Source organism: Callithrix jacchus, chromosome 10, assembly GCF_049354715.1.
Source record: "Callithrix jacchus isolate 240 chromosome 10, calJac240_pri, whole genome shotgun sequence".
Taxonomy (NCBI): Eukaryota; Metazoa; Chordata; class Mammalia; order Primates; family Cebidae; genus Callithrix; species Callithrix jacchus.
In genome coordinates this window covers 109,865,013-109,889,985 of record NC_133511.1, presented here as the reverse complement: position 1 = coordinate 109,889,985, position 24,973 = coordinate 109,865,013, and the positions used below count along the sequence as shown (strand labels likewise).

At 48.0% G+C, this 24,973-nt stretch overlaps 1 protein-coding gene across 11 annotated transcripts in view; it reads right to left on the bottom strand.

Annotated features, from left to right (window-relative positions):
* Positions 1–24,973, bottom strand: part of TSPAN18 (tetraspanin 18) — a 212,967-nt gene that overhangs the window by 79,177 nt on the left and 108,817 nt on the right. The window lies entirely within an intron of this gene.

Here is a 24,973-nt window from a genome sequence, read left to right as displayed (position 1 = left end):
TAATACAGCAAAAGCCATGAAGCACAGTGCCTGACAGAGAGAAGGCCTATACAGCAATTGCTGTTATTATTGCTCCAGAAATAGCCCCTCCAGGAATGCTTCCAATCATTCAGTCTCCCAGACTTATGGACCTTCGAATTCCACTCTCTATCCCTTTCCCCGAACAACCCAGTCCTGTCTACCTGGAAACATCTCCTTAATGAGGCCCCTCCCTTCTCATCACCCCTTCCATGGACCCCACCTCCTTAACCTGGGCTTTCATCACCTCTCACCCAGTTCCCAACTCTAACCTCCACAGTCTCTCTGCTGCCTCTCCATTCCATCCTCCACCAGGCAGGAAGACAGATCTTCAGGAGTGAAGCTTGGACCATGTCCCTCTCCTGCTCAAAAACCTTCTATAGCTCACCATTGCCTCTTCACCAAGGTCTAACACCCGGCCTGCTATTTCAGGCCCTGGAAGACTGCCCAAGTCCCTCCTTCACTTCTTAGGGCATTAGTGTAGCATGAGCGCTTGAGCTTTTGATGAGGCAGTGAGCAATTGATCCCATGAATGGACGTTTTGGTAGATTTTAGATGCGTCTGTGCCTTCCACGTTGGAATGTCCCAGAGCGATTTTATAAGCCTGTATATTTCCCAAGAGTCTCCTGGGAGGCGAGGTTTATCTGTCACGGTTCATTTGTAGACCATCTTGGTTCCTTTCCCCTCCCCTTGACAAACATTCTCCCTGCATTTAGGAACAATTGATCCTTTAGGGCATAGTAAGCACGAGTCTGGCTGAGCAAAGAGACTATAGAAAGACCCTCAGACATAGGGCCAGAGCATGGTCCAATTGAGAGGCAAGAATCAGGGGCAGGACAATAGACTCCAGTGTGGGCAGCACACACATGTGCATGTATGCATGATACGGATGTGTTTGCACAAAGAAGCTCGCTGCAGCCACCCCTGCATGTGAATTAACTCTTTCAGAAGCAAACAGATCAAGTAGCACACGAGTCATTCATTCAGTCACTTAATAAACGTAAGGGGCTGAGCTCTGGAGTCAGAGTGCTGGTGTTGGAGTTGTTTCTACTCCTGACCAGCTGTGCGACTTGGGGAAAATGCCTTAACTTCTCTGGGCCTCAATTCTCGTTTGTAAAATGGGGACAATCAGAGTGCCTGATAGTGTTGTGACTGCATGTAACATTGCCACTGCCTCTTCACCAAAGCCTCTTTAATGAGGGCTTGGCACAAGAGAAGGGCCAATGTGAGCTATTTTGTTGTTATTATAAATAAGAAGAATAAATCCTGGGAACACAGAAATTTGGTGCCTAGAGCTGAACACGGCATACAGTGCTAGACCGAGGGGTGGTGAAGTCCCAGCAGAGATATTCCAATAGAAGGTAGTAAGTGGTATTCATTTGTTCATCATTCATTCATTCAGCAAACACTCATTGAGTGCCTACTCAGTAGTAAAAGTTACTGTGTTAGGCAATGGGGGAGGGCAAAGAAATTCTGACACTGTCTCTGCAGTGAGGCTGAGTTAGAGATGAGTTCCCAAATAGCTGAAGAAGGCAGAGGCTGGGGAATGTCCTGACGCATTGACTGTTGTATTCCCAGGGCCTGGAATGGCTTGTCATGCCTGGGTACTGAATGAATGGATAACAGCACTGTTGAAGATGGAGAAAGTAGCCCATGGATGGGTGGCTTAGCTGCAACGGGTGTTGGAGATGAGGAAGAAAGGCGCTCTAAGCTGAGAACACCACCAAGGCAGTGGTGCAGGGGCCTCCATTTGCACGGCAGGTGTAGAAAGCAGCAGGCAGTCTGTGCTTTGGCAGAGGTGTGAGGAGAGAGAGAAGAGAGGGGAGAGAGGAGCGGGAAGGAGACAGGGACCCAGCAGCTGGGGGCCAAGAGTGCTTGGGCAAACAGGGACCCAGAGGAACTCCATGGCTGGGGCAACAGGGACTGCTCTAGGTCCTGGGTTTTGTTTTTCCCCCTTTTCCTTGATGTTCAAACCTTGATCTTTGGAACTTTGAAGCCCACTCCTGAGAAGCTGATGGAAATATTTCTAGGGAGCATTGGATCTATTTCTCTCTCCTGGGATTTGTATAAAACCCTCTGTTCAGCCAGCGGCCAGACCACAAAGAAAGTGCTCAGGCCTTAGAGGGCAGCCTCTGGTGGTCAGAGGATGCAGAGCCAGCCCTGCTAGGAAGTGGGAAGTGCGGCATCCAGGGCGATGCAGGAAGAGCAGTGACACCGGGAGCAGTTGCTTCCACTCAGAGCCGGCCAGTCCCCAGAGATTCCCCGCTGGCCCGCTGGTCAGGCTGTGTGCGGTGAAAGCAACCAAGAAGAGAAGCTACTCTTCTCTCCACGCACACACCCACATCCCCCCACACACAGCAGCATGGCCAAGTCTGGGGCTGGATTCAAGCAGAAAGGTCAAAAGGTTAATAATGCTGACCAAGGCCAGGCCTGTAATCCCAGCACTTTGGGAGGCCAAGGTGGGCAGATCACCTGAGGTCAGGAATTCAAGACCAGCCTGGCCAACATGGAGAAACCCTGTCTCTACTAAAAATACAAAAAAAAAAAAAATTAGCTGGCCATTGTGGCGGTCACCTGTAATCTCAGCTGCTCGGGAGGCTGAGGCAAAAGAATTGCTTAAAGCTGGGAGTTGGAGGTTGCAGTGAGCTGAGATTGTACTATTGCACTCCAGCCTGGGTGACAGAGCGGGACTCCGTCTCAAAAAAAAGAAAAAGAAAAAGACAAGAACAAATGCTAACCAAGAGGAAGGAAACCCTTGTTCTAGCCACAGCTCTGGCATGGCGTTGCTGTGTACCCGCGGGCAGATTGAGGTATTCCATCATCTTCGACCCTGGAGTGGAAGGCAGAGGGCTAAGTGCCCACAGACGGGTACAGGTGAGGTGAGGAGGAATCTGGGGAGCCTGATCCCAGGGAATGAAATGGCCTGTACCTGGGATACGGCCAGCTGGCACCGACTGGGACATGCATCAGGGTCTCCTGCACCACTTCCTGGGTGGGTGAGGCTGAATTTGAACCCTGGCCTCATCACTTACTTGTGACCTTAGATAGCTCATGTGAACCTGAACCTCTGCTTTCTCATCTGTAAGATGGGGCTATTTCTTCTTTGCAGAGTTAAATGAGAAGATGCAAGGAGAAGACCCATGGCTGTTATCTGGGGCAGAGTAAAGCTCAGTAAGTGGAAACTGTTATTAGTATTACAATGATCATTCCATCCACATTGAAGGGTTTTTCTGGAAAAACCCAAGCCAAACAGCTCATGCACCCCTCCGTGCCATCCTCCGGCCAGCAGGGACCTTGGGAAGCGCCTGGCCTTCCCCCTCGTCCTCACTGAGATCCTGCCAGTCCCTCCCAAACCCTGGCAGCCCAGCCCTGAAAGAGAACTTTCCCGACCACACCTCAGCCACACAAGGACACAGAGTTGTCATCAGTTCTCTTGGCAAATGGTGGCCACTCCTTGGAGCGGTGGGGAAAGGAGCCTGGTAGAAGGGATTCGAACTGAAACGTGTCCCTTCTTCCAAGCAGAATGTATCTACATATCACTCCATAAATAACAATAGGAATAAATCAGTCATGTGGGGAACAAATACCCCTGGGAAATTCCAGGCCCTGGCAGGCCCTGGGGAGCAGGAGTGGCTTCAGCTGCCTTTCTCATTTCTGGAGGAAGGGAGCTGAGAACAATGGCCTTCTTCTCTGTTGGTCCTGGGTACAGAGGATTATTAGGGGTCATGGAGTCCATCTCTCACCCCTAAGCGAAGGCATTCGCTTGGGCCAGCCAGGTAGGAGAGACCCCATCCTGGGCCAGTCTCCGTATTTATGGGGAAAGCAACAAATCGGATGCTCCCGACCCAACTGAAGCTCATAATCTACTGTGTGCTTGGCTGATGAGCTGTGGCATCTGATGTGTCCTTAAGCAAACCCTGTGGGCCCTATGAGGGAGGGGTCATTAAGCTGAGACCCAGGGAGGTGACTGATTTCTGTGAAGTGGCAGAAAGGGCATCATACCTAAGACTGCCAGGTGCCACGGCCAGTGCTTTCTTCATCATCCTAGACTGAGAGCTTTCAAGGTATGCAGGCACTTGGGTGCTGTGCCCTGGTCCCCTTTCCTGGACAGGGCACCCATCCCAACTGCAGCAGTGCCACGGGCTACAACCTTCTCCAGGGGAACCGCTGTTGGCTGTAAAGCCACCTTGCCCAGCGATGCCTGGGAGGCCAGAGCCAATGACAGGCTGACGTGGGCTCTAATGGCCCAGCCCCTTTGCCTCTGTTAAGGCCCATGTCTGAGAGGCCATTCATGCCCCAGAGACCAGGCTGAGGCTAGCCTGCTCTTGAATCTCACCCTTGCTTAGCTATTTCTACCTTCTGCTTCCCTTGCAGGTTTGCAGAGCTCTCCTGAGACTCCTCCTTCACTGGGTCATGTGGTTAACCATCCCTTCAGGTCCTGCTTTTAGAGACCCCCACCTAAAACACAGGGAGCTCACAAAGGAGACAGACATTTCCTCCCGGCATGGGACTCAACACCCAGCAGGAGTCAAACCTGAAGCAGGAATCAACAAAGATCACTTTGACTGTTACCACTGCCCTCACCCTCCTCCACCGCCCACCACCATGGCTCCTAACATAAGAGATTACCACATGCAGGTGCTGTACCATGCACTTTCCCTCCTGATCTCAAAACCAACAACTCAGCTAAGAGATGTGTTCTTCCATTTTACAGATAAAGAAACAGAGACTCAGAGAGATCATTTGCCCAGGGTCACTTGCAACGCATACATAGCAGCACACGGACTTGAACTCAGTTCTCCCTGACCTGACTCCTGATCACCAAAGGGACTGACTACAGCTGAAGAGACAGGGTCGGGGGTCGGGGGAGCCCATGGTGAGAGTCCTCCCCTGGACAAAGCTCACTGCTGTCTTCCTTTGTCACCTTGTGCCACTCATGGGCCATGTGACTCTAGGAGGCAGCTCCAAAGAAAGAGAGGAAATGGGGGGTACCCCAGTGATTGCTGCTCTGGGTGCTACTGGCTTCTTCACACATCACAAGTCCGGGGCTCTCTCTTTCTCTCAAATGATTCCAGTTGACAATGGCTCCCTTGCCCCGTTCCCTCCCCACTCCCGATTCCCAGTATGATACACACTTTGCAGCTCAGCCAGGCGGGTAACAGGCAGAGAATGGGAATGTTACCTGTTAATTTGGTTTCTGAGCCCCTGCTGCTTGCCAAGCCTGCTCTGAAGAGAAGGAAAAAAGTGAGGGAGTGAAAGCAAACAGCAAATAGGGCATCAGTGGTCCCTAAGGGCACACTCTGGGGGCAAGGCAGCTCAGTAGGGCCTGCAGACCCAGCCTCCCTGGCTCCAAGAGCAGGAAGGGACCTGGTTCCCAGCGTACCAGCTACCTGCTCCCTTTGCTCTATCTTTGGTGGGCAAAGGTCTGAAAGCCTCCAAGAGCCAAACAGATTGGGGCAGGAGCAAGCTCAGCCAGGCACGGGAGACCCCTGCCCCTCATCCTCCTTTACCACAACCTGTCAGCCTTCCCTATCACAGCCTCTTCAAAAGGTACTTTGAGGTCGGGCACCATGGCTCACCCCTATAATCCCAGCACCTTGGGAGGCCAAGATGGGCAGATCACCTGAGATGAGGAGTTCAAGTCCAGCCTGGCCAGCATGGTGAAAACCTGTCTCTACTAAAAAGACAAAAAAATTATCCAGGCATAGTGATGTGCCCCTGTAGTCCCAGCTACTTGGGAGGCTGAGGCAGGAGAATTGCTTGAACCCAGGAAGTGGAGGTTGCAGTGAGCCGAGATCACTCCTCTGTACTCCAGTCTGGGCAACAGAGTAAGACTCTGCCTCAAGAAAACAAAACAAACAAACAAAAGCAACGGAAGGTACTTTGAGCCCGCACTGTCCTGGGCACTTCACTTAATTCTCAAACCCCTTCCCATCCTCCCCTCATTAGGAGATGGCTCTTGTTATGAACTCCATTCTGCAGGTGTAGAAATTGAAGTTCAAAGTGATGTTCTATCCTCAGAAAGTTCAACCTAGAGTTACCATACAACCCAGCAACTCACTCCCAGGTTTACACTCAAAAGGACTGAAGGCAGGGACTCAAACAAAGATTGGTACACAAATGCTCAGAGCACCATTTTTCATAGTATCCAAAAGGTAGAGACCATTCAAATGCCCAGCAACAGATGAATGGATAAGTGGATGAATGTGGTATATCCATGCAACGGAATAGTACTCAGCCATCAAAAGTAATGAAATTCTGATAAGTGCTACAACATGGAAGAACCTCCCAAACATTATGCAAAGGAGATCGCACACTTTAAGATGGTTAATTTTGTGTTATGTAAATTTTGCCTCAATTTTCTTAAAAAAGAGGTGATGTAACCCACAGGAGGTCAAAGAGCTCAAAAATGAGAGCACCTGATTCACACTTGTGCCTTTCTGAGCCCAGAGCCTGTACCCTTGGCCACTGCCCTGTTGCCTGCCCTGTGCTTGTCACCTCCAGGCCTTTGCCTCTGCTGCTGCCCCTGCCAGGAAAGCTCTTATTCCCCATTTCTGTTGTCAAAATCCTTCCCATCCTTCTAGAGCCTGGTTAAAAGCCATCCCATCCCTGAAGCCTTCCTGGATTTCCTGGAAGTCTGTCTGCGTTGGACACACAGCCCTGGGTCTCCGCCCCTCCCATGGCAAGCAGCTCCTCTGCTTCCTGCTGAAGTGAGTGCTTCCCGAAGCTCCCCACCAGCCTGAGGAAATACGGCAGGCTCGGGGCCTTTCCAAGAGTTAAATACTGTGAATAGCCTCAGAATTCTCCGCTCCGTGCATGGCATACAGTAGGCACTCAATAGATGATGGCTTTTAATAGGCTAGGTTCACTCCTGAAGTGTGGGGACCTGCCACTTCCAGGCACACATCCTGTGCTCAGCAGGACTCCTCAAATAGCTGCAAAGTGGCTGCAAAGTAGAAGGTGGAGAAGAACTTCCCTGAAAGGCACCTTCCTACCTGGAGAGCGCCTGTGTTTTCCCTGGGCAGGAAACCTATCCTGGTTAACACTATGTGTTATAATAAATGCAACCCCACTCCCTCTCAGCTAGGGTTGGCCTCAGCACACGTGCACACACAGACACAGACACAGACACAGACACAGACACCCCTTTGGAAGAGCCTAGCCCAGAGCAGGCTGTTTCTGTTAAATGTTTGGGGCTCCTTGGACTTGACAAGCCCCACAGTGTTTTGATCCCTGAGGTATCCCCATGACCAGGTTTCATGGGTCAGGGGAAATCAGAAGCTCTAGCCTCAGGGGAGAGAGGGGTCTGTCAGGTGCTCTCCCCCATCACTGCACAGGCCTGCACAACACCCTGCAGGAAGGGACAGCCATGTTCACTAAACAGATACTCATTAAACACCAGAGATGTATGTTGAGGCGGTGGGAACGGAGTGTGAGCAGGAAGATCTCTTAGCTACAAACCAGAATGCTGAAGTCACACAGAGCTGGTTCAGATTCTGCCACTCCCTGGCCCCATGAAATGCTGGACAAGTCATTTTATCCCTCTGAGCCTCAATGTCCTCATCTGTAAGATGGGAATAATGAGACCCACCGCTCACAGAGCTGTTGCATAGAAGAAAAGAAATGCCACGTGCAAAGTACTCGGCACACAGCATGGCACACAGTAAGGAAAGCTTCCATCAGTGTGGCCGTTATTGTCATTTTTATCCTCCCCATCTTACAGATGCATTAACAGAGGCCCAGGAAGGCAAGCAGGAGTCCGTGAGTTACAAGGTCCCCAAGCTGATGCTTTGTTCCCGACTGGAAGCCCATTTTTCCCTGCTGCCTTCGGAAACGCTGCAGGTCTGGAATTGGCGATGTCTCAGCCTGCCAGGTGGAAACAGCACAGGTGGTGCCTACCCACCCACTACTGTGTGCCCTGGAGAGTGTCAAGGAGACCGCACAGAGGGCAGATAGGACACAGGTCTGGGATATGGGATCAGGCAAGAGGCGCACCCATTTCTTGGCCAGGCCGCCTTGGATAAGTTCCAGCTTCGGGCTTCTCCAGTTCTCCAGGTCTGGAATGCCATTCCTCTCTCCCCTCAACCTGATAAACTCCTATTCATCCTTCAAGACCCAGTTCACATGTAACCTCCTATGTGAAGCCTTCCATCTATCCCATGGCAAAGTGGCCACAATTGTGCTGTACTCCCATTGTGTTTTCTTCATCTCTGCAAGCTCAGTGAGGGCAGAGAATGTTTCTGTTGTATTCTCTGAAGGGTCCTCATCAACAAGCCTGGGATATATACACCATGTCAAAACTCAGTGACATACTCATGTATCAGGGACTGTGCTAAGCACTTTACATGCAGTATCACCTTTCATCAATGCGACAGCTCTATGAGTTGTAGGTTTCATTAAACCCATCTGACAGATGAGGACACTGAGGTTCAGAGGGGTAAGTCATGAATAAGCCTCTATGATTTCACCCCACATTGGATGTTGACTTGTATGTCTTACTCACTGGACTTGCCTCTCTGCTTGGCTCTTGATGGTGAAACACACCAAGGACAGGGAGCACCTCCTCTCTGATGGACACCCAAAGCAGAGAGAGGGGGCTTTGGGACCAGACAAGTCTAGCCCAGTCACGTGCCAACGCTGAGATCTTGGGGAAATTCCTTAAATCCCTTATTGTCAGGGGGGTGCAGGAGGCATAGAGAGGTGGAGGATGATGATTGAATGCCCAAACGCAGGACTAAATTCCACTGTGTTCCCCTGCTCTGGGTCAGTCTTCAGTAAAAGTCTATGGGATATTACCTCTCTAATAACCGTTGCCTGCCTACCTCACTGGCTGACACTAATGAATATGGTGTAAGACAGCCATCAGGGAAGCACTTCACAAACTGAAGGAATTACATACATCTAGAGTATTGGCATTAAGGATAATTCCAAACACCATATGCCAATCCTTTCGGTACACCTTTGGAACCTCTTTTGAATCTACAATGGAATGTGAGTTAGTTGAAGATGCCAAGAAATTCTCTCCACTCCAGGTAACAGAGACACAGGCTTCCCTGATCTTGCCTCTCTGCTTGGCTCTTGATGGTGAAACACACCAAGGACAGGAAGCACCTCCTCTCTGATGGACACCCAAAGCAGAGAGAGGGGGCTTTGGGACCAGACAAGTCTAGCCCAGTCACGTGCCAACGCTGAGATCTTGGGGAAATTCCTTAAATCCCTTATTGTCAGGGGGGTGCAGGAGGCATAGAGAGGTGGAGGATGATGATTCCTGCCTCGCTGAGTTGTGATGAGTACCAGGCAAGACGAGGTAGATGGACCAGCCCTGGCACAAAAGGAGTTCTAAATAAACATTCATTTTCTTTTTTCTCAAGTGATTCCTGGGCGCCATAAGAGGGTAAGAAAGCAAAACACAGACTGGGAAAATATTTGCAACACTTATCCACAACAAAAGACATATCCGGAATACATAAAGAACTCCTACAAATCAATAAGGAAAAAGAAAGAAAGAAAGAAAACAACCGAGTCTAAAATTGTGCCAAAGATGTAGGCACTTTTCAAAAGAAGCAATCCAAATAGCTAATAAGCATATGGAAAGGTGCTCAGCATCTTACTACCAGGGAAATTCAAATTAAAAGGCACAATGAGATATTACTACAGACCCACCAGTTGGCTAAAACTGGACAGATGATGCCAAGTGTGGGTGAGGAGGTAGGGCAACTAGAACTGTTCCACACTGCTAGCAGGACCGTCCTATGGCATGCCCACTCTATTTGACAGCATCTATTAAAGCTAAACACAAGACACAGCATTTCAACTCCCAGTTACATACCCAAGAGAAATGCCTGCCTAGATCCATTAAAAGACATGGACTAGAGTGTTAGTTGCATCTTTAACCATAAGCACCAAAAAAGCTGAAAATAATCCAATGTCCATGTATAGAAAAATGGATAAACTATCATATATTCATACAATGGAATATTACACAGCAATAAAGAAGAACTACTGCTATATGCTATATTGGATATATATGGATGAATCATACAATCATGTTGAGCTAAAGAAGGCAGCGTCAGAGGAAAGCACACTGTATGATTCCATTTATATGAAGTTCAAGAACATGCACAATTGCTTGGAAGTGATAAAAGCCAGAATGGTAGAGGGAAGTACTGACTGCGATGGGGCATAGGAGAACCTTCTGGGCTGGAGGGATGGTAGAGCTCTGTTCTTTGATCTGGATTATGGTAACTTGGTGCATAAAAATTCTTGAGCTGTACACTGAAGAGATCTACATTTTACTGTTTATATCTTATTCTTAAATGGAATTTTAGAAGGAGGCATTGAATCATGCCATTGCTAAGGCCTATCAGCTCTATCATTTTATAATTCTCAGAGCCTGGAGAATGATTCTCAGGTTCTAATCCTGGACTTCAGGGACTTCATGCTCAGTTTCTTCTTTCTCTTCCCTTTCCCTGCCCCTGGCTTGCCTAGGAGGCCCTCTCTTCCTCATTATCCCTCCCTGACTTCATGTAAGTCAATCAGCCATTCTTGGCCTCATTGTCCCATCTGCACAAAGTGGGTCATGCTGCCTGGACTCTGCTCCAAAAGAGAAAGACACGGTCATGCGTAGAAAATGCTCTGTGCATCACAGAGCAAAAATGTTAAATGCATTCCCAGAATTGCTAGCAGATGTATCTTTACATGAGGTCAAACACATTCAGGCAGAATTACAGTTACTACAGAAAGGACGTGATTTAAAAATCAAACTTGGTCCTAGTGTGTTTCTTTGACATGAAGGAACATAATAGTGGCCATGAAGTCAAAGTCATGGGCAAAGGACAGCCACGGTTTGACCTGAGAAGGCCTGGTTGCTGGTGTGGTTCTTCATCCTTGAAGGAGACTGAGGCTGTGCCCAACTTGGGGCTTCTACCAGCCTTTCAAAGGAAGCAGCAGTAGAGCTGTAGTCTGAGGATCTGGGTTCAAGGTCTGCTTTTGCCCTGATGTGCTGTGTGACATGGCCAAACTGTTTCCCATCTCTGGGCTCAATCTCCCCACTGCACAATAAAAAGGTGGGCTAGAGGCCAGGCATGGTGGTTCACACCTGTAATCCCAGCACTTTGGGAGGCCAAGGTGGGCAAATCACGAGGTCGAGAGATCGAGACCATCCTGGCCAGCATGGTGAAACCCTGTCTCTATTAAAAATACAAAAATTAGCTGGGTGGTGGTGATAGGCACCTATAATCCCAGCTACTCGAGAGGCTGAGGCAGAAGAATTGCTTGAACCAGAGAAGTGGAGGTTGCAGTGAGCCGAGATCGTGCCACTGCACTCCAGCCTGGGTGACAGAGTGAGTGAGATTCCATCCCCCGCCCAAAAAAAGAAAAGAAAAGCTGGGTTAGGTCAGATTTAGAGACCCTTCCAACCATAACTGCTTATGAGCTTACAAACTGCTCACCTTTTAAAATTTAAATCGTAGCATGTTCCTTCCTGTTTAAAGCCTTATTTATGACTTCATATTAGATTTAGAATAAAAGTCTACACTCATCATTTGGAACTGATGGTGGGGTCCCTGCCAATCTCTGCCAGAACCACTGCCCCGTCCTTCACGAGGCCCCAGCTGTATTGCTCTTCTCTCTACCATGAACAACCCAAACCTATTCCTGTCCCAGGGCCTTTGCACATACTGCCCTCTCTCTTGGAACCCTCCTCCTCCTTGCTCTGCAGTCGGCTCTGCCTGCTTTAGGGCATCAGCCCAGGGGTCCCCTCCATAAAGGCCTTTCCTGACTAAGCAAAGCAGCCTTATTTTAAAAAATATTTTCCTACCCTCATACTACTTATTACAACATGCAGTCTTTTTTTTTTTTTAAGATGCAATTTCATGCTCTTGCCCAGGCTGGAGTGCAGCAGCCTGATCTTGGCTCACTGCAATCTCTGCCTCTGGGGTTCAAGTGATTTTCTTGCCTCAGACTCCCGAGTAGCTTAGATTACAGGCACTCACCACCACACTCAGCTAATTTTGTATTTTTAGTAGAGACAGGGTTTTACCACGTTGGCCAGGCTGGTCTTGAACTCCTGACATCAAGTGATCCACCCGCCTCAGCTTCCCAAAGTGCTGAGGATTACAGGCTTCCCAAAGTGCTGGGATTACAGGCTTCCCAAAGTGCTGGGATTACAGGCTCAGACACCATGCCCAGCCACATGCAGTCATTTGATGAATTCCTCACTACCTTGTTTTCTGTCCACCTCCTACACTGGAGTATTAAGCTCCATGCAGGCAGCCACTGTGTGTGCCACCACCAAACCCTCCAGCACGTACACAGTAGATACTCAATAAATCTTTGTGCATCTTTAATCCTGCCAGGCAATACTCCAGGGCCTCTGCTGCCCTGGGGGGCTGATGCAAGAGTTCCCCAAAGGGAAGAAAATGCTCAGGTCTTGAGGTCCCTGCAGGCACTGTGATGATACAGGCTCTCTGCATCTTGTGTCATTTAATTCTCGCAATACCCTTGGAGACAAGGGGGAAACTGAGGCAAAGAATAGTGCAGTTGTGCCCACTGTTGTATAGCAGTAACCAGGAGCCCTGAGCTTGCAGGGTGATGGCCCCATGCCACCTGCTGGCTAAGGAAAACCGGGATGTGATGCAATCTCATCAATGGTGCTTTTCTGTCTACAAACTGAAGCTAAGACCTCCTGCCTGAAATGCAAGCTGTATCATGATCAAGCACGATAATGAACGTGGTGGGCTTTGCACACCGTCAAGCAGCATGCTGCCGCCTTTCTGTTGAAACAGAAGCAGAGCCTGGGGTTTGTTTTGCCCATGGGAGTCTGCACCCCGCCTCTCCAGGAGGCAGTCCGGGACTGGAATCCTGCTCCATCTCAGCTCTGAGCTGGACACCCTCGGGCACTGATGCTACTTCACTGCTTTGAACTTCAGTTTTCTCATTTCCAAAATGAGAATAATTCCCTCACCTCAAGGCTGTTAGAGTATTAAGCAAGATCACCTGCCAAAAGAGCTTTATTCTTTACAAAGTTCTATGCAAATGGTGCTTCCTCTTTTGATGTCTTATGACATCTAGTTATTATTATACCAACTTTCCCTAATGAGGGAGAGAGGCCAGGGCAAATGGGCAAGGACCCTCAAGGCTGCCTCCCTCACTGCCTGGCTGGTGACAACAGGCCAGGCACCGTGCAACGCCCTAGCCAAGTAGTCTCCTTAAGTGCTCAGCCATCAGTCATGCATGATCTGCTCCATTTTACAGATTCACAAACTGAGCCCTCAAACAGTGTTGTTCAAGGTTCCCTGGCCTCGTGAGTTTTCTCCCTGTGGAGGACTTGGCCGGCAGCACATTGGTTTTACACAGGGCAAAGCCCTGGTGGATTTAGGATGAGGCTCACTCCTGACGTAGCCATGAGTGCTGGGGAGGTCCTTGGCCAGGGGCACCATCACAGTCCTGTGAGAGGCTGAGGACAGCCACCCACCCTGGGTGTGGCATCTCCGAGTGTGTATGCAGAGCAAACCATGTGCTTGAGAGGACTGGGCCCCAGGAGATCCATCCTGGGGAGCACCAGGGAATCAACAAGTCGCACTCACCTCTGCCTCCCTAGGCCTACAGCCACTGGCCCTCCCTGCCCTCTGGTTGCGCCTTGGTCCCTAAATGGTCCCTGAGCTTCTGCCCCACAACACTTCCCTCCCTTCCCTCTAGCATGCTCAGTTCAGTGATGGTGGCTGTCTTAACTCCAGGAAGCAATTAGACAAGATTAGTGGGGCAGAGAAGAGGCAGGTGGTAGTGGTGGGGGAGGATTTGGTAGAGGAACCCCTGGGGCAGACAGCGGGAGGGCAGGAGAGACAGAGGCAGGCTAGATAAGAAGGAAAGAATGGCAGAGTGGTTTGCATTCCAAGAAGCTGCTGCAGGAGGGACAGAGAAAGACACAAGGATACACTTTCTTTCCTTGTGGGAGGGAAAGTGATGAATGCAAAGATCCAGGGAAAAGTGAAAAGAGCCCGAGGGAGAAGCTCATTAGGGGAAAACAGACAGACACAGGCTCATTTATTTGGCCTAATCCCAGCGAGTGTCTGGGAAATGGTTTCTCTTTTTGCAGGAGGCAAGGGAGACAGCCTGAGAAGACAGAGGCCAGACTGGGGAGCTGGGGGATGGAGTCCAAGTCACTGACCGTTCCCACCGCATTGAGGTGAAATGAACAGAAACATATTTGCATGTCCACCAAAACATTCAGAGACATGTACAGTCTGAAAACTATAGGGTAAGCAGTCAGGCTGGAAACTCAGCAGGAGCTGATGCTGTAGGCTTGAGGTAGAATTCCTTCTTTTCTGGGAAACCCCCATTTTTGCTCTTCCTGCCTTCCAATGGACTGGATGAGGCCCTCCTACATACCTGAAGTTCAACTGACTGTAGATGTTAGCCACATCAACAAAAGTCCTTTCCAGCAATACCTAGATGAGGATTTGATTAAATAGCTGGGTACTCCAGATAGTCAAGTTGACACGTAACATTAAACGATTGCACCATCTAGAAGGATCTCCTTTGGCTGTTATAATGAATGACCACAAAGTTAGTGGCTAAAAACAACACAAATGTATCAACTTCTTAATTATTCTAGAAGTCCTTTTAAATGAGTCTCAGTGTGATACAGTCAAGCTCCTGCAGAGTCGCATTCCTTCTGGAGGTTCTAGGAGAGAACCTTTTCCTTGCCCTTTCCAGATTCTAGAAGATTCCTTGCCATCTTCCTTGATTCATGGTTCTTTCCATCTTCAGAGCCAGCAGCAGCCAGTCCAGTCCTTCGCAGGTAGCATCACTCCCACAGCCCTCTTCTGAAGTCAGACTTCCCTTTGCCTCTTGTAAGGACCCACATGATTCAACTGGCTGCACCTTGATAGCCAGTCCCCACCTCAAAAACATTAACTTAATCACATCTACAAAGGCCCTTTAGCCATGTGATATGGTTTGGCTGTGTCCCCGCCCAAATCTCATCTTGAATTATAGCTCCCATAATTCCCATGTGTCATGGGAGGACCCAGTGGGAGGTAATCAAATCATGGGGGTGGGTCTTTCCCATGCTGTTCTCATTATAGTGAATAAGTCTCATGAGATCTGATTTATAAAAGGGGGATCCTTTATGTAAGCTCTCTTGCCTGCTGCCATGTAAGTCATGCCTTGCTTTCCCTTTGCCTTCCACCATGATTCTGAAGCCTCACCAGCATGGGAAACGTGAGTCAATTAAACCCCTTTCCTGTATAAATTACTCAGTCTCAGGTATGTCTTTATTAGTAGCTTGAGAACAGACTAATACACCATGTAAGAAAATATACTTACAAGTTCCAGGGCTTAGGATACGAACATCTTTGTAGGGGGTGTAGGAGCATTATTCTTGTACCCTACCACCCAAATATCATCAATATTTGGGTGAATACAAGCATATGTCAGAGATACTGCCTGTTCAGTTCTAGTTCATCCCAATAAAGCAAACATCACAATAAAGTGAGTCACACAAATTTTGTGGGTTCCCTCTGAAAGTAAGTTATGTGTACACCATACCGTAGTCTATTAAGTGTGCAATAGCATTGTGTAAAAAGATGTACATACCTTAACTTAAAAATACTTCATTGCTAAAAAATGCTAACTCCTATCTGAGACTTCAGTGAGTAGTAATCTTTTTGCTGGTGGAGGGCCTTGCCTTCATGTCGATGGCCTCTGACTGATCAGGGTGGTGGTTGCTGGCTGTGGCGATTTCTGAAAATAACACATTGAAGTTTGCCACACCGATCAACCTGCCTTTCATAAAAGATTTCTCTGTAGCATGTCATGCTGTTCGATGGGATTCTACCCACAGTAAAGCTCCTTTCAGAACTGGAGTCCATCCTTTGAAACCCTGGCACTGCTTTAGCAACTAAGTTCATGTAATATTCTAAATCTTTTGTTGTCATTTTAACAATGTTTAAAGCAACTTTGCCAGGAGTAGTTTCCATCTCTTTGCTTATCCATAAGAAGCAACTCCTCATCCATTAAGGCTTTATCATGAGATTGTAGCAATTCAGTCACAACTTCAGGCTCCACTTCTAACTCTAGGTCCCTTGCTGTTTCTACCACATCTGCAGCTAATTCCTCCCTGAAAGTCTTGGATTCCCCAAAGTCACTCAGAAGAGTTGGGAATCAACTTCTTCCAAATTCCTGTTCATGTTGCTCTTTTGACTTCCTCTCATGAATCACCAATGTATTCAATGGCATCTGGAATGGTGAATTATTTCCAGAAAGTTTTCGGTTTACGTTTCCCAGATCCATCAGAGGAATCACTATCTGTGGCAGCTATAGCCTCACAAAATCTATTTCTTAAATAAGAAGACTTGAAAGTTGAAATGACTTCTTGATCCACGGGCTGCAGATGTGTCTTAGCAGGCATGAAAACAACATGAATCTCCCTGTACATCTCCATCAGAGCTCTTGGATGACCATGTGCATTGTCAATGAGCAGTCATATTTTGAAAAGGAATCTTTTTTTCTGACCAGTGGGTCTCAATAATGGGCTTAAAATATTCAGTAAACCATGATGTAAACAGATGTGCTGTCATCCAGGCTTTGTTCCATTTACAGAGCACAAGCAGAGTAGATTTAGCCTCATTCTTAAGGGCCTTAGAATTTTCAAATGGTAGATGAACACTGGCATCAACTTAATGTTACCAATTGCATTAGCCTCTAAAAGAGAGTCAGACTGTCCTTTGAAAACTTGAAGCCAGGCATTGACCTCTCTGTAGCTATGGTTGTCTTATATGGTATCTTCTTCCAGTACAGGCTGTTTCATCTACCTTGAAAATCTATTGTTTTGTATAGCCACCTTCATCCATGATCTTAGCTAGATCTTCTGGATAACTTGCTCAGCTTCTCCATCAGCACTTGCTGCCTCACCTTGGGCTTTTATGTTATGGAAACGGCTTCTTTCCTTAAACCTCACAAACCAAACTTGGCTAGCTCCCAATTTTCTTCTGCAGCTTCCTCACCTCTCTCAATCTTCACAGAATTGAAGAGAGTTAGGACCTTGCTCTGGATTAAGCTTTGGATTAAGAGAATGTTGTAACTGGTAGAATCTTCTATCCAGGCCACCCGAACTTTCTCCATATTAGCACCTGTAAGTTCACTGGGGTCGCACTTTTCATTTCCTTCAAGAACTTGGCATTCACAACTTCGCTAACTAGTGCAAGAAGCCCAGCTTTCAACCTCTCTCAGTTTTCAGCACGCCTTCCTAAGGGTAATCATTTCTAGCTTTTGATTTAAAGTGAGAGATGTGAAACTCTTCCTTTCACTCGAGCACTTAGAGGCCCTCGTAGGGTTACTCATTGGCCTCATGTCAATACTGTTGTGTATTTGGAAATAGGAAGGCCCAAGGAGAGAAAGAGAGATGGGGGACTGGCCGGTGGGTGGAGCAGTCAGAACACACCACCGCATTTATTAATTAAATCCACCGTCATATAAGGGTGCAGCTTTCGATGCCCTCACAATTATAACAGCAACAGCAAACATCAGTGATCACAGATCACCACAACAGACATGGTAATAATGAAAAGTCTTAAAATTACCAAAATGCAACACAGAGATATGAAGTGAGCACATGCTGTTGGAAAAATAGTGCTGACAGATTTGTTCTACGCACAGTTGCCGCAAAGCTTTCATTTGTAAAAATAAATAAAAACAACACAATAACCAAAGTGCAATGAAACCAGGTATGCCTGGACATTTTGGTACCATTACCCACATCCCCAACAGTAAAATGCAATGTGGTTGTGAGAAGAGACAAGCTGGGGAGGGGCTTGATCCAAGCCAGGTTGCAGATCACTTTCTCAGCAAAACCAGATCTGGTCCAGTAATGCCTCACCCAAGTTTCCTTCTTCACTGGGAGCCGTCCAAACCCCCAGGGAAGTCATGAGGACTCTCCGGAAATATGAAAATCTCAGATTGGAATTCCAAAGGACTTTGACATTGGAAGATCTAAGCCTGTCTGGGAAGGGACTTGCCAACTCCAGCCCCTACGTTTTGTGCATCTGCAGGTTATTGTCCTAACCTCCTGTGATTCTCATCTGTATGAACTGTCCAGGGGCTGACCCAGGACCATGTACTGAACGCTCGCTGTGTGCCAGGCTGGGGGCAGCACATACTGCAGCGACGCTGTCAGGGACCCTCCCAGCAGCCCCCTCTTCTGTGTGTTTCTTTCTCAGTGGTCCACCTAAGCCATTCTCATGGGAGGATGACCTTTGAGCAATAGGAACCCCTGCTCCTGTGTGCAGGCAGCCAGAGGTGCCTGAAAGATCCTACCCCTCCTCCACCCTCAGGGTGGCCCTTAGCCAATGTCTGAGGGTGTGGAGCATGAAAGTTCAGTTCTCTCCTCTCAAGTTAACGGAAACTTACAGGTTTTCCTGTAGGATCAGCAAGAGCAGCCCCCCTTGCTTGGCTTCCTCCCTTTCCCTGTCCTGTACCCCCAACCCCTTAGTGGTTTCTTCTGGGAAATCATCCTTAATACAGCCTCTGTCCCCAAATGCTTGCCTTGGGTCTACTTCTGGGGCATGTGATGACCATACAAATATCCCATTTAACAGCTATTGGATACAATGAGTTCTAATTTCTCTTCGAAGAATTGGATCATGTTCAGTTATTAGTCCTTCATTTTAAAATTTAACTTCCTTGTAGTTCTAGTAAACAACCTTCTCCACCGGTTCTAATCAGTAGCTCACATCTGTTCTTCCCAACCCCCACCCCACCCCGCCCCCAGCTTCATCCTGACTCATCCTGGTCACTGCTTTAGTCACCTGCTCCGGTCACCTTCTTTGACCTAGGTCACCCCTGGCTACCTGCTCTGACCTGCCTGTTACCATCCTTCCTGCCACACCATCCACCCTGCCACTCCAAGTCAGACCCCTGCTCTCTTTAAAATAGCCTATCGGGATTAGTCTAGCTTGTGCGGTCTAATCCTAGCCAATAAAGGAATGACACAGCAGTGGGGGCGACCTCCGTCAGGAATAAGTACCTCTTTTCCTCCCTTGTCCAAATGTGCAGTCACCATTGCTCCATCCGTGAGCCGCATCCTTCTATAGCAGTAAACTGCCTGCTGAGAGGATTTATCTTCTAGTGCTATTTCTTTTGCAGCATTGAAATTTTACTTATAATGCTTTGAGGTGAATGTTGTGATTATTCTCATTTCTCAGATGGAGACATCGAGGTCAGAGAAATTTAGCAACACGCCCGGGTTACAGCTGAGCAGGATCCGAACCCACACCAGCCTGGCGCTGAGCCTGCCTGCCTAACCTCCTCTCTCTAGGACTTCCCCAACTCCCTAGGGAAGTGAGAAAATGAAAGAAGTGGTGCTGGGGAAGTGCATTTAGCAAAGGACAATGGTGAAAACTCCTTGTGAGGCCTTGGGTTTCATCAAAGTGGACAAAAAAAAAAAATAGATTCGTCATTTGCCAAACTCCCAAACCAAGCACACACAGTGCGCTCTGAAATCAACCAGTCAGCCCTCTCCCTGGGGCCGCTCCTTCCTCCCCAGAAAGAACTTGTGTGGCGCTCTCCTTTTGGAGCCAACAAAAAGCCCCAGCTTAGGCAGGGATTTGTTTTCTAAGCAGAGGAGAGAGGCTCTAGGGGCCGTAAGGAACTGGCAGGTCTTTTTGCCAGAGATGCCCGAGGTGCAGGCTGGAAAGAAGTGAATAACTCACTGTTCTGGGTCCCAAGCCTCCCACCTTGCCTCCTTCTTCCCGTGGGACCATTTGAAAGAAATAAAAAAGAATCATAAAAAGCCCCCTCTTTGCTCCTGGCCTTAGTAATCTCATGGTTCCTGACTGGGTTTGAGCCTTGGAAACAAAAGCTGATCATTGGAACTGCCTGTAGCTAGGTGGAATGGGCAGCAGTAATTAATTATCTAGGAAGCCATTATTATAAAGTCCTTTTCAAAGGGAAGCCACACCCAAGTGTTATTTACTTGTCCAGTAGGCTCTCTTTGGACAGACAGGTTATGGACAAAGAAGATTCCTCTACTGGGTGGGGGTGAGGATCTCATTGCAGGTGATTAGATGGGGAGGGTATCTTTATCCCCAGCAAGTCCCCAGATCCCAGAGACCCACCAGGTGACTTTTAAGAAAGAAGAATCAGGGCCCAGGTGAGGCAGGTATCAGGCTGGTGTCTACATACAGGCTGCAACCGCCAGTATCTTCTCTGCTCAGTCGGGTGACCTGCCTGCTCCTGCGTCCCTCTCCCCTGCCCAGCCATCACTCTGGATTTACAGTGATCCACTGTGAAGTTTAGCCACCACAGATGAGCTCTTTGAGGGAAAATTATGTCATTCATCCTTATAAGCCTTTTCTAGCATAGAAGATAAAAATCATTCAAATAACTACTCTAAGGGGTGAAAAGTGGTTACTAATGAAGTCATTTGGTGATAACTGGAAGGAGGAATTGAGGCTGGAAATTCAGGGAGGGCTTCCTGGAGGAGGTAGAAGGTAAAGCTCTTGCAATCAAGGCAGCTAGAATCAAATGAGAAATAATTACCTACAAGTCACCATTTGCTCAGATCTAAGGTCTTTGTCTCTGATCATTAAACCAACACAGAAAGGTGATCTTATTATTCCTCTTTACAGATGAAGGAATGGGGCTCAGAGAGTTTACGCTACTTGCCCAAGGTTACTAAGCCAGTAGGAAGGAAAGCTAGTGTTTGAACCCACTTTCACATGTCTGTCCAGGATCCTCCCCTGTCCCCTGTGTCCAGGACAGCCAGGCACTGAGATGACTGGTAAGGGGCAGACCACAGGCTTTGGAGCCCAAAGTGAGGAGACAGCATTTCTACTGGAGCAGTGGAGGGAGGGCTCCTGGAGGAGGTGTCATCAAATATGGAAGCTTTAAGCAGGCAGAGAAGGGAAGAAGGGCATTCCTGGTAGAAGACAGCATGTGAGGAAAGGCACAAGAGGAAATGTAGACTAATTTGATAGACATCCAGGGGTCATTGTGAGGAAGGAGACCCTTACCCACCCTTAAGCATCTAAGGCCACCTCCCCCTTGACTTCCACATTGCACTTCAATAGGAGAAGTAAAGGCTGGCAGACTGGGTGCCACCTTTAATCGCCCTCCTATAGATCGCAGGCATGGTATGGAGGAATCTTTCTGGAAGGCATTGTTTTTACTTAAACACTATCAAACCCCCACCTCAGTCACGTACCCCACGCCTACTCCATGGACCAAGACCCTTTCACATGTAATTTCTAGAGTTGCCCTTTATAAGGGCAGGGATTTTCTTTGTTCAGGGGCTTGGCTATTTGGGGCATTCAGACCCGCCATAGCTCCAAGTAAATCACCACTTCCTTCTGAGTTCTGAGTTCAAGAGGTTCATTTAGCATCCTTCTCTGCTTCAATTGTTGGAAAATAAGGTCCCAAAGCTATCTTAGGTATTCAGAGCAATGCATTTGAGAAGGAGACCAGCAGTGGAGAGCCACCAAGGTTTCCTTGGATAAGTGAACATCTGCAGAGCCAGTGGGTGGCAAGGCTGTCCCCTGAACAAGAAGGCTGCAGGCTGTGGCAAAGCCAGACAGGAGCAGGTGCAGCAGGGTCTAAAGAAGAAGGGACAAGGAAGAAGGTCATCTCCAGGACAATGAGGGTGCTGCAGAGAAACAGATCCCTCTGGGGCAGTAGCAGTTTGCGAGGAGTACGATTGGCTTGTTCTGGGCTTCTGTTCCAGCTGTCAGGGTAGGAAGCAGCAGCCCAGAGCTGGACAGGCTCTTTGGGATCTGAGGAAGGTGGAATTTAGGTGTTTTGGGTAGAGAACTGAAAATAGAACCTGAGCTACGAGGGAAGAGTGAAGCAGAGGAGAATGAAGGAAAAAGGAAGAGGGGAGCTGAGGATGAAAATGAGGTTTACCCTTGATCAAGTGGAGCACGAACAAGCATCATTCATTCATTCACAGCATGGACTGTGCTAGGCGTGGAGCTGGATGCCAGATTCATAGGCCCTGGTAAGATGAAGAATGTGTGCTGAGGGAAAGGAGGAGGCTTGGAGGCGGGCTGCCTGGCTTCACATCCCACAGACTGCCCACCTAGCACTGGCAGCCCCCGGGGTCGAGTGATGTCGCCTCTGTGCTCCACTCCCTCCTCTGATGAAGTGAAGGTAATGTGTCATAGGTAGGGCACTGAAGGTGACTAACAGCAGAAGTCAAGTGCTTGGACAGGTGGCCGCCATCTTCCAGTTAGGGGAGTGATGGTCTCCTTCACTCTCTTCCCCCTCACCCTTTTTGATCAATGTCCTTTTTACTGTTCCTTGAACTCTGAGCTGTTGCATGTAGGGGCCATGGCGCTGGTTCTCCCTCTGCTTAAAACTTCTTATCCTGGATCCTAGCTCAGCTCCCTCCATTTCATTCAGGTCTCTGCTCAAATACCCCCACCTCCAAGAAGGCTTCCTGGACCAGCAGTCCCAGACAGCTCCCCACCCCACCAGCCATGCCCTGCCATCTTGGCCTCACCACTGCATGGCATCAGGTTTATATTCATCTGTTAATTCGTTTCTCTCACTAGAAGCCAAGCTCCAAGAAGGCAGAGACCTCATTCCCTGTTTCCTCAGCATGTAGAATGCCAGTGCATACTGGATACTCAGCCTAGATTTGTGAATAAATGAACGAGTGAGTGAGCAATGAAAGATCCAAATGCTCTGATAACCCAGGCTTCTGCAGCAGGACCTAGAGTGGCCTTAGGACCATGGAAACAAGCCCAGTGACACCCAGGTTTGGATCCTTGGACATGCTTTTGCCAAAGCTGAGTTCTGGGTTCTCCTGGGGCTTGTGAGGGCCTGGGTGAGGGAACCTGAAAGCCAGGGACAAAGAAATGTAATCACACTTGTCAGCTCTAGTGGGCAACATTCTGATATCTTTTGGGGGGGCCACGTCTTTTGTCTGAGTCTGGAGCTCTGAGCATACATAACATCTTCATTGGTTCCTGTGGTAGGAGACAGCCTTTCAAAAGGTCTGAAAGGGTGAAACCAATGGGAGTCCTCAGAGGACTTCTCCTACTTTTCTGGTCCCTGGACTCTAAACCAGAGTTGAAAAAGGTGTATCATATCTCCATTGGCTTAACACAGCATTGGCACAGTGGCATTTTTTTTTTTTTTTTTTTTTTTTTTGAGATGAAGTCTTGCTCTGTGGCCCAGGCTGGAATGTAGTGGTACAATCTCAGCTCACTGCAACTTCCACCTCCTGAGTTCAAGCAATTCTCCTGCTTCAGCCTCCCAAGTAGCTTGTATTACATATACCCACCATCAAGTCTGGCTAATTTTCATATTTTTAGTAGAGACGGGGTTTCACCATGTTGGCCAGGCTGGTCTCGAACTCCTGACCAGCTTATTCATTGCTGGTAGGAATGCAAAGTGGTGCAGCCATTTTGGAAGAGTTTGGCAGCTTCTTAGAAAACTAAACACACTCTTACTGTCTAATCTGAAAGTTGCACTGCTTAATATTTAACTAAATGAGATGAAAACATGAGTCCACACAAAAAACTACATACTAATGTCTACAAACTTTTTTTCATGATTGCAAAAAATTGGAAGCAACTAAGATGTCCTTCAGCAGGTAAATGGGTAAACAAATGCATTTTTCCAATAGAATATTATTCAGGGATAAAAAGAAATGGGCTATCATACACAAAAAGACATGGGGGAACCTTCAATGCATATTGCTTAGAAAAGGCTACATACTGTTTAATTCCAGTTATACGACACCGGAAAGGCAGAACTATGATGACAGTAAAAAGATGAGTGCTTGTGGTTCAGGAGAAGGAAGGGAGGGATGACTAGATGGAGCGCAGAGGATTTGGAGGGTAGTGAAACTGCTCTGCATGACACAGTCCTGGTAGACACATGTCATTCTACATGTATCAAAGCCCAAGGAATGTACAATGCAAAGAGGAAAGCCTAATGGAAACTGTGAACTTTAGTTGATAGCAATGTATCGATATCAGTTCAACTGTTACAAATGTATCACAATGGGCCGGGCTCGGTGGCTCACACCTGTAATCCCAAAACGAGGTCAAAAGATCGAGACCATCCTGGTCAACATGGTGAAACCCCATCTCTACTAAAAATACAAAAAAATTAGCTGAGCATGGTGGCGCGTGCCTGTAGTCCCACCTACTCAGGAAGCTGAGGGAGGAGAATTGCCTGAACCCAGGAGGCGGAGGTTTCGGTGAGCAGAGATTGCGCCATTGCACTCCAGCCTGGGTAACAAGAGCGAAACTCCGTCTTAGAAAACAAAACAAAACAAACAACAACAACAAAACAAATGTATCACAATCATACTAGATGTAAATATCAGGGAAACGGTGTGTGTGGCTGTAAGGGGAGTCTCTTCGGGAACTTTGTACTTTTCGAATTAATTTTTTTGTAAACCTCAAATTTCTCTAAAAAATTAAGTCAATAAATTAAAAAATAAATACACATTTTAAAAGCTGGGTTACAGTAGAGAGATGGGATTGGCGAGCAAGGCAAGAGTGGAGGTGGGGAGACAAGTTGTCCAGGCAGGAAATAGTGGGGCTTCCACAGGGGTAGTGATGGAGAGAAGAGGGTAGATTCAAGAGCTATTTAGGAGGTATAATGGAAAGGCGCTGGGGATAGGCTGGATATTGAGGGGCTGGAGTGAAGCAGTGGAGAGCCAGGGAGGATTCCCTGGTAGTGGCCTTGGGCCATGGGTGGACTGAGGCTCCCCATTCACTGCAGCTAGGCTGCAGAAGGGGGAAGGGAATGGAGGTCAGGGAAGCTGCTAAGTCAGTAAAGGACCCATGGGACATCCAAACACCAGGCGTCTGGAGTGCCGGAAAGAGCTCTAGCTAGAAATTCAGAAGCCTCTTTCATACAATGGCAGTTGGAGCCACAAAAGTGGACTCACCTTCATGCATTCAGTTCAGACCACCTTTCCGGGGCCCCAACCGCAGTGCTT